General features: G+C 48.7%; 1 long non-coding RNA gene across 1 annotated transcript in view; it reads right to left on the reverse strand.

The window, feature by feature from the left end:
* Positions 1 to 6,011, reverse strand: part of LOC127059513 (uncharacterized) — a 54,106-nt gene extending 48,095 nt beyond the window's left edge. Inside the window, exon 1 of the long non-coding RNA XR_007777430.1 lies at positions 5,921 to 6,011. This is a non-coding gene — a long non-coding RNA (uncharacterized LOC127059513). The remainder of the gene's footprint in view (positions 1 to 5,920) is intronic.
* Between the last annotated feature and the right edge of the window lie 4,374 nt (positions 6,012 to 10,385).

Consider the following 10,385-nt stretch of genomic DNA (forward strand, 5'->3'; position numbering starts at 1 on the left):
CACACTTGGAAAGAGTGGGAGCATTAAAAAAATATTGTTGAACGATTTTCCAAAAGGCCATTTCCCAGAGGCTCACCACTCTGCTGCAGGACGGGGCCAGCACTTTAATGTCTGCTAAAAACATAGTTCAAGGCAAATCCCACGGAGCTTTCACACGTGGAGCAGCACCAAGCCAGCCTTTACTGTAAAACAAGCATGGGAATTCACTCCCCTGTCAGGTCCCTGTGGCAGCCTCGGCTCCGGCAGCCACACATGCTACTGCACCTCCACTGGCTTGTGAGGAACACAGCCAAATCTAACCAAAACTAGCTCTTCCCTACTGCTTTGGGGTTTATTTCCCAGACAGATCAGTGGAAGTGACGTCCCGCTTCTGGTATGAACCGTCCTTGGCAGAATGGGAATAGCTTGCACTTAACCTGGAACATGGTGGATTCTGTGCCCGTAAGCACCATCAGTAAAGTGAATAGGAGGAAATGGTATAAACCAGGAGGAAAGAAGGATGTCTTGTCCTGGAAGTTTTTCCACCCCATGAAGGCAAGGCCATCAGGGGCCAGGGTAGGTCAGAGCAGAGGTGACGGAGCCAGGACTGTTTCCACTTCTTTTGCCCCACACACATTCCCTGTTCCTGCAATGTGCCAGCCTACACATTGGAGCTGGCACCAAGGAAGCTGGCTGGTGCCAGGAAACAAGTCTGGTGCAGATTATTTCCCAGCTGGAGCAGCGAGGGAGCCACAGAGACTCTGGGAGTTGCAATATGGTTGCTCATCCCACTCTCACTGCCCCACGAGTGCACTGGTACAGCCCCTCAACCACATCCACACAGCCTCTCCCCTCAGGCTCCAGCCAGGCTCTGAGGGCAGTATGAGAATCTGGAAAAACTGCACGAGTTCCAGGTGACAACTGGGAGACATTTGGGGAAGGATCCTTTTCTGTTACCACAGCCAGAGACAGCAGTAGCACAGGGAAATGAAACTGGAGATGAGAGAACAGGCACAACAGTCCAATTTCTGTAGTGCCCTGTGAGGGCACTACAATTTGCCAGACAACTCCACCTCACAGAGCACAGAGATAGTGTCTATCCCCAGAAAGAGCTTCCAGAGGGGTTCCTTGCATCCAAAGTCTGAGGGCCCAGCAGTCCCAGAGCTCAGTTTGGACCCACCCGATCCATCCATCTGGCAGAGTCCCTGGGGGTTCCCGACTCATCCTGCCAATTGACTCGCAGCAGCACCAATCAATTCATGTCCCTGTGTGAGAACTCAAGGAAGCAAATGTGGCCTCTGAGAAAGCCAGGAAAAAAAATGGCAGTGACCTCGCCCAATTTCTCACATGGCTCCATATCCATCACACCCATCCCATCCTCATAAGCTGCACAAGGAGCTCTAATGCCAGTATTGATGATGCTGTCAAGCCTTCACAAAAGGTGCCTGACAGCCCCGTGTAAGGCAGAGATAAGGGGAGTTCAGGCCATCAATAGCTGCAGAAGTCTCACACGGAAACCTCTACTCAGTGCAAGCACAGAATGACAACAGCTTCTTCCTCCTTTTCCCTAGCCTTTTTGAGGATAAACACCCACAAGAGTCAACCACCTCACACTCTGCTGCAAACATGCTTATTTTCACAAGGGAAGTAAAAACCATTAAAACCAGCCTATTGCTGTCCAGGAGCACCTGGGGCTTGGACCTTGCCACTCTCCCTTGAGCCACAGCTGAACAGGACATAGAGGGTGGTGACTATCCACTGGCACTTCCACCTTGCAGGCTGGGAATGTGGCTGTGCAGTCTCACCTGCTATCACTAGGCCTGCTTGTCTGTGTCTGAGAGCTACCAGGCCCCCACCCAGCAGCCTGGCTCTGCTCAAAATCCAGGTGGCTTAAATACTTCCTCCAAATATTAATGACCATATTTTAAAACCAACATTTGTTTTGCCAGGAGCAATGAATAATGTGAACAGCACCTACCTCAAATTATGACTATTTTACCTAGATCAGAGGCAGAGAGCCACCCTCTGATCCCATGCCAAAACTGAAGGAAAATAAAATGCCTTTGGAGCTCAGGAGAGGAAAAAGGTACAAAGGCACAGGGAATGAATGGCTGTGTTTATCAACACCCAGAGAGGCAACACAGCCCCGGGTCCCCAAGTGCACCAGCCAAAGAGCCCTGTGTCTCCTGTGCCCTCTGAGCCTCTGCCTCAGGAGCTTGGAATGCCTGTTTCTAGGAGAAACAAGTTTCCTGGTTTGCTTCTTTCCAGAAGCAGTGACCCAAAACCCCTATCATTAGTAACAATAATTAAAAGGTGCCATAAGAGGGAGTCTGTGGTTGCCACTACAGGAACAGTCTCATTAGTTTAGTATGGATTTTTAACTTCTTTGTCAGGACGTGGCTTTGTGAGGACATGGCTGTTGAAGGCCATTTAGGACTCACAGGATACTCTATGCTTCAGGCTCCCTCAAGACTGTCAGGAAGAAGGGAGGCAAGGAAGAGCTGGTGGCTGCTGTGTAGTTTTGCCCATGCAGCTGAGAAGCTATCAGTCTGTCAGTCGTTCAGACAAGAAAAACATCCTTTCTCTGACCTTTCTCACCAACATACATTCAATACAGCTTTTCTTGGTTAGGGCACAGCAAAGACCCAACAGCCCTAAGCTAACTGATAACTCAGGATGGACACTGGAGAGAAGTTCCTGTGTCAGCGCCCACAAAGCAGAACAACCCAGTAATCACAGACCCAGCAGAGAGGAATACCCAGCAGCCTCTCCAAACACAGGGAGATGGAAACACAGTTCTAACAGCCAGCTTGGGAATGCACCCAGAGCCAATTCTGAACATCACACACAACTGGGAAGACAGATTCATAATTTAAATGTACTTTAACATAAACAGAAGAGCCCTGCCATTTATCACAGCTTTTATTATACATGTTATGCAACTATTGGACCTACCTGATTTCCGTGACTGCCCCTTCCTGGCAGTCCTAGAGCTCCCTAGGATGTCTCTGCAGAAAAGCACAAGGAGTCAGGAGAAAAAGCTCTTGGGAAGCACCATGGGAAGGAAACTTCCCAGAAGATGGGACTGTGGGCTTCCCACCCTCCTCACAAGGACCATCAGCTGAGATGAGCAACCATTTAATCTTTCCCAGCTATAGAATAGTCAGAGCATGCGGCGGGGGCTTAGAATGACAAGCAAGGCCAAGGCCTACAAACACAAGATGTGGGCCACCAGGTGGAGGCTTTCTGTACCACTTCCAACCTCCTGCTGCCCCTGAAAAAAGCAGCTTTAGGAATCAACACAGTAGTATTTTGTCCCAGAAAAATACTTGCATCCAAGCACACTTTTCTATCAAGTTGTTCTTATCATGACATTTCAGGGATGCTTTGAGGTGTGCACCCCAAAGAAGGTGGCTGTGCTTTTTGTTTCACATCTAGGAATTGTCTCTGCTCTCCTTTACCAGCAGCAGCTTTGTGCTATGTTTAATTTTCTCCTAATTGCATTCAGAAGAACAGGTTCAGGTCTCAGAACAGAAAGCATCCAGAGTGAGGTAGTAGGGTTAAATCCACGCTGCACAGTAAAAGCACATTATCAAGTGCGAACCTTTAGTTGCCAGGAGTCCACTAAAGCCTGTAGAGATGTACTCCTGCACTACATTTCAAGAACACAGCCGGCCTGGGCTCCCGCCAGCCCAACCTCATTCCCTCCAGCTCAGCTCAGCCCAACCTCATGGCACACGGGTCCAGATTAGGTTTCTCAGCTAAATGTACATAAAGGGTTTTCTACTTGCTACTAACACTGTATGTGCAAATAGCAGTAAGGAATCTTTAATTAAGGCAACCTCTGGTGCATGGATTCCTATTCACCAAAGTAAGACCTGGAGGGCCACCAGTCTTGCAAACAAGGGCAGATCCCTAATGTTTAAACAGCCAAGCAACAGAGGAAAGAGTCCCGTGTTCTACATTACTGCCTGTGATACTCTTTTTCAGCTTGTTTTTAAGGTACAGCTCTTGGCATACCCAAAGATTTTGCTCACTTCCAGAATTGCTCCAGCCACACCTCCTGCACCCATGCTTGCCACAAGGCACAGCACCAGGCACCCACAGGCTGTGCTGGGATGAGCCAAGGCAGAGCTCGGGGGTAGCAGCCCCTCCTTGCCCACCCGACCCAGCAGATACGTGGAGTCTGACATTGCCAGGGGATGCGGCAGCGACCAGTGCTGCCAATTGGACACCTGTAGTTCCAGGACCAGGAAAAAAAATCATGTTTTATGACTAGGATCTAAAGCAAATTTTATTGGGAGCTTTTATGTTGGTAGCTTTGAGTAGTTTTTATAGAGAGGAGTTCTGAAAACTGCTATAAAATTTTGCCTTGGGGGTTATGATTACATTTGTATCTCTCCCAAACTTAGATAAATAAAGACGACAGTTTTTACTGTAGAAGCTTAAAAGGTTAGAGTGGTATTTGGTCTGTGATGAACCTTTTATAGAGATGATGTTGTAAGAATTTATTCTTAAATATCAATAAAAAAATACAACTTAACACTTCTTGATAAAGCTATGGTGATTAGAAGAGCTGTCAAAGAGGTGGCAGCTCTGCTGGTGGCTTCCTTCCTGCTCAAATCATGCTTTAGTACATTTTTGGTTGCTGGAAACTATTAACTAATTTGCATTCTGTCAGAGGAAAAGTGCACTTACTAAGGACAATGCTTTGTGGTGTCCCAGCATTTGAGATCAGATTCACCTCATGGCTGATTTGGGGGTTAAGCTGATACACCCCCCTCCCTTGAGGAGGGACTTTGTTCAGTTCTGTCTCTTTACACTCTTTGCAAAAGGTAAATGGGACACGACCCCTGGTTTAGGCAGCCCAGCAGGTGCCACAGCTGCCCTGAGCTCAGCACATTCAGCTCCCAACAGCCTGTGCTCAGGCTGTGCCCCTGCCCCACACTGGGTTACCTCCAGCCTTACCTGCTCAATTCCCCTGTGTGATCCAGCACCTTACTAACAGCAGCAGGCATTTCCCAAGGTCTCCTCTCCCAGGTACCACACCCACACAGACTGTTAGAAGGACTGTCACACCCATAACAGGCTGTGGGGTCCAAACCCCTCATGTCACAAAGAGGTCCCAGTTCCAGGAACACTGCGCACCAGTTGATACCGGCACTGCAGCTGCTCTCAGGGGAGTGAGGCACACACAGAACTAACACGCTGATTTTCAAACACACAACAGCTTGTGCTAAAGTGAACACTTGAACAGTGGAAACAAGGACTGTTGAACTTGCTCTCCCCTCCATCAAGCGTAGCCATAATTGGGATTTCAAAATTCAACAAAAAGCAGTGATAATCTTATTTGTTTCAGACAGGATGACTAATTAGTGAGGAGAACTCCCTCAAAGCCTTCAGCAGAGCAGCTCTTGGCTGAGCACAGCATGGGCACAGGCACCTCCCCACCCAGCCTGGCACCCCCTCAATGTGCTCCACAAGGCAGATTAAACCCTGCTCAAAGTCTCTATCAAATCAGGTGGTCTTGAACACACATCTGAATGAAATCTTTGCCCACAAATATGTTAACTGAAACAAACTGGACACCATCAGTAAGAAATCACACACATTGTGACAAGTGCTCACAGTGAACCAGTGCTTTGCAGAACTGGCAATAGACACAAAGTAAAATGGAAATCGCAGCATCTAAAAGGAGACAACAAAGGCACGCGCGCAGAAAAAAGCTGCTTTACTTCTTTTTAAATCCCTTCCCTCCTACCTCAATTTCTTCAGTCCAACGCTGCTCAAACAGGATCACTGTTCTGCTCCAGCCATCAGAAGAAAGGTGGATGCCCCTGAATGCACTTGGAATCACAGTGTTTGCATGTGTTTGTGTGCTTCAGTGGTAATCTGTCTTTCAATGTGTTTAATGTGTAAATAAGACAGGAACATCTCCTACCTTAGCCTTCACCTCCTGACAAACCTCATGGTTGTCACCTGGCAGGTCCGCTGTGGCTGGGCTGGGTCACCAGAGATCCAGAGGAGACAGCTGGGCCATGAGGCACTGCAACATCAGCAAAAGGATGGTGCAGAGTTAGCCAAGTCACAGGAAAACGCTCAAACATTTCACAATGAAAAATTTTTCATTCACCAGGTGCCTGAGCCCCAAAGACACAAGCTAAACGTGTTTTGAAGCACTTTGATCAAACAATAAAGATTCCCCAATTCACTTGTATCCACAGAGGACAAGTACCCTGGAAATGCACAGCCACCTCCAAAGCCAGTCACTTCCTAGCAATTAGAGGCTGACCAGCCCCACACAGAATGAAGGGTGAAAACCAAATGTTTGCATCTCAAGGCTCCAGAACTAATGAAATATGTTTGCACTCATTATTATCTGGGGACTTAAAGATACATGTTTTTATTAGGAACCCCACATGTGTTCAGTGTTTCTAAAGGGAAATAAAGAAGCTTAATGCACAAAGTAATTGATTTGTTGTCAATCACCTCTTTAGGTCTTGACTTGCTACAGCTATTATTACTTCTTTGTGTCCATGTAAGGTTAAAAAAAGTCACTGACAATGACACAAAGTTTAATTCCAAGCCAAAATATAGGAAACCCAGTAATTTTAGGGAGGTCTTGGTGTTGCTTTAAACCAGAGCTGGCTGGTAGGACTCGAGCCTGTCCCCAGCTGAGGACTGCTCAGTTCTGCAGGCTGTGTGGTTGCTCAAAGTGCTGCCTGGCCCTTGACACCCTCTCTCAAACTCGCATCTTCCTGCAGGCTGATCATCAGCTATTTCAGTAACTCCTGCAGGCACTCCAGGAGCACATTTTGCATCCCCTGCCTGGCTCCGAGGACGGCAGCAGGTGGATATTGCCCACGGGTGAACAGGGTTTCAGAGGCAGCGGAACACTGCCAGCAGCTGGAGGCTGAAGGCAACAGGCCTGATCAAAGGAGCTGCTGTTACCTGAGGCCATCCCAGAGCTGCGCCTCCAGAGAGACGCCGTGTGGTTGCCGTGCTCACAGCGTTCCTCAGCGTGCTGAGGACTGTCTGTGTGTGGGGCTTGGGGGGCTGCCCCAGCACCTGGGCGCCCGGCTCTCTGGGGTGCAAACTGGGAGCCAAGGCAGCACAGGAGCGACGGATGCACTCCTCAGCACCCCAGTACACAGGGGAAGGAGAGGCACTACCATCATCCTGCTGGGGACGTGCCCAGAAAAAGAGAACTGAGAAATGCCAAACAGAATGAGCCAGCTGAAACAGGAGGCCTCCAGAACACCTTCACCCAGTTTTGTGCTCTTTTTCTTAAATAAAAATGTTCTGCTTGCCCCAGGCTTTACAGTACGTGTGTTGCACTGGTGAGCAGCACCCTAAGCTCAGCCCTCTGATGGGATGAGCAGAGACTCCACATAAGACAAGGCTACAGCCCCAGCATCAGTCATGTGCAATCCCATTCCAGAGCCCCAGTTCAGGGACGTGCAGGCTCAGGACACCAACAGAGGCATTTGGACACCACATGCCTTGTTTATCACAATTCTGGCAGAAGTGCTTGTGCTCCACGTGGGTAGGAGACCAAGGAATGGCTTTGAGAGATGGGGAGGTTCAGGGAGTCCCCAAGCCCCTTTGCTCCTTACCACTATCCCTGTCTCATTGCAGTTATTTTCCTGCTCATGGTCACACACACAAAGCCAAAGCAGGGGTTACCAGAGGGCCTCCTTACCCCACAGGCCACACGCATAGGATGAGGAGAGCTTGAGGGAGAAATTTTTGCCAGCATTTATCTTTCTGCTGTTGTTACAGGTTGGCATCTCCACAGAGCAGTGAGGGAGAGCCAAGTTTATTACTAACCAAGTTTATAATTTACAACCTGCGCAACTGAAGGCTGAAAACACAGCAATTTTGCAGGGTAATTTTGGGAAGTAACCATCCTGCAGCACCAATTATTAAAACCACTTGCACACAATAAAGCTATAAAGATTAAAAATATAGCACACTTGTCATTAACTATGGATGAAGTAATGTAATATGTATTATAGAGCTGTGCAGGGCCAGCCGCGCGCTACGGCACAGCCCTGCCGAGGAGCCCAAACCCCAGTCCCAGACCAGCACGCCTTTTGTCAGAGCCCAGGAACAAGTTTGTCATGCAAAATAAACACAGATGTTCCAGCAGTGACTGCAGCTCACAGGCAGGGCCAGGCAAAGCAAGGGCTTTGGGAAGCAGGGCTCTGGGTGCTCTGCTGCTGCTCTACACACACACCACGGCATCCGCTGCGCTGTGCGTCACGCAGAGGGCGCATCCTGCTCTGGGGCCTCATCTGCTCTGCTCTTCACTCATTTGTCCCTGGATATTCTGTCCTGAAACACATTCACATTGGCTCAGCGTACTCTTGGGTCTGGCACACCTCAGTAACACAGGTGCTCCATGTGTGTTTCAATGTTTCCAAAAGGCCCCAGTTTATCAGCACCTCAGGCACCACTCTGCTGTGTCACTGCAATTGTTTCCTTTCTCCCCCCACTCTGCTCCCTACAGAAACAAATAATTTTCTCTCCCTTCACACACAGGAACGTGCCTCAGTTCTTTTAAGTATAGCAGGCAGGTTGCTGGAACGTTCTGCCAGTACACACACACACACACACACACACACACACACACACACCCCTGCACAAGCCCATGCACACACACTATGGCACCTCTCAACTTTACATCCTGTTTTACTGCTTTCCTAGAGAAAAACTGAGTTAGTGTTTCCTGGTAGGAAAAATACTTATGTTGGCTTGACCAAGATCAGCTGAAGCCATAGGGGGAAAAAAGAAAAAAGGGTTGATTCTGCTAGATGCCAAAAAAGGTGATACCCCTACAAAGACCCACATGGGGGAAATAAAATACCAACCACAAGAGATGTCTACCCTAAACCAAGTAACAGCTGGAATTTCCAGTATATTCAGTTGTGAATTTGACTGAAAATTTGCATGAAATCAGCCACAGAGGGAAGGAGAAACACAGAAAAGGTCACTGAGTAACTTCAAAATCATAACTGGGTGTGTGACATGCAGGACACTTGTGAAGATTTATTCTAAATATGCTGAAAGGTTAAATTTATGAAGTAAATTACTGACAGAGCATTCTTCTCGACTCCAAGCCATGAGCCTGACACACTGGCTAGTGCATTTCTAGTACCTCTGAGCTGGGCACAGATAATCCATTCCCAGCATCTCTGATCGGGGCCATCCGGTTCATTTGGCACTGCAGACCTCGCTGGGTGTCATTAAGTGCCATGCTTGTCCCTGGGCACTGCAGGAGAGGACATTTGTGGGTGTGAAGCAGAGGAGGGGCACAGTTCAAATCTGCTGCAGCTTCACACAACCTGTGTGCACCTGCACCGTGCAGCCCACGTGGGGTAGGAGGAAGGGCGCACAGCAGGGGAAAATGCTCACGGCAAGTGTGAAAGCAGCACCAATGCAGGAGGGAGGCACCAGCATGGCTGGGGCTTTTGTCACACTGATCTAAGATGGTCTTTGTGACGTTCTGGCCTTTGTGGCCAGGAGAATCCCACACGGGACTGGGCTTGGCAGAGCTGTGACACACATGTGCCTGAGTTAAGCACAGACTCGGGGCTGCCTGTGGCCTCTCTTCTCACTTCACTAAGGCCCTGTCATCCAAACCCTACCGTGCCCAAATACCCACCATTTCCAACCAAAACCATGTCATGGCTATGCTCTGCATGTGCCAGCGCAGGCACAACACCCCACCAGGCTGGATTCTCAGCTGAGAATTCTCAGTTAATCAACTCAACTCCGTCAAGCAGTTTTACAGCAGCTGCCAATGCGGTTTCTTGGTTTTGTTATAATCCGACACATGTGAGCCCTGGACTGGCTCCTGCTGGTCCCCGTAGCTCTGCAGTGGCCCCTGAAAGGGGAAAAGGCCAAAGCCAGGTCCCTGGCCACGTCTGTGGCGAGCACCTGTCTGATCCATGGGAGCCCACACAGGAGGATGTCACCTCACCTGCTCCTGGGGAAAGCCAGCCAGAGTCAAAACAACTGATCCCGAATCCAGGAGGCACAAGATTGCTTCCATTTTCTCCTTGCAGAGACATTGGCAACCAGCAGCTTGATTTTGAGCCAGAGCCACACATATGGCTGAAATGGGGTCACCTCTCATTCCCAGGAATTCAACAGTCAAGCCCAGATGTTTCAGCTGGACTGATACAGCATGTGCTGTACTGGTGAGGGTGAAACTGGATCTCTTAAGCCACATAAGAAACAGAAAGGGTAAAGGAAAAAAAAAATCACAACCAACCAACAAAAACAACAACAACAACAACAACAAAAAAAAAAAAAAAAAAAGGGACTGGAACAGTATTTCTGGTCTTTTCTGGCACCGCCAAGCAGAGAAATCTGGAACCCACAGTGTTAACGAGCATAAG

The sequence above is a fragment of the Serinus canaria genome, chromosome 4 (genome assembly GCF_022539315.1).
Source record: "Serinus canaria isolate serCan28SL12 chromosome 4, serCan2020, whole genome shotgun sequence".
NCBI lineage: Eukaryota > Metazoa > Chordata > Aves > Passeriformes > Fringillidae > Serinus > Serinus canaria.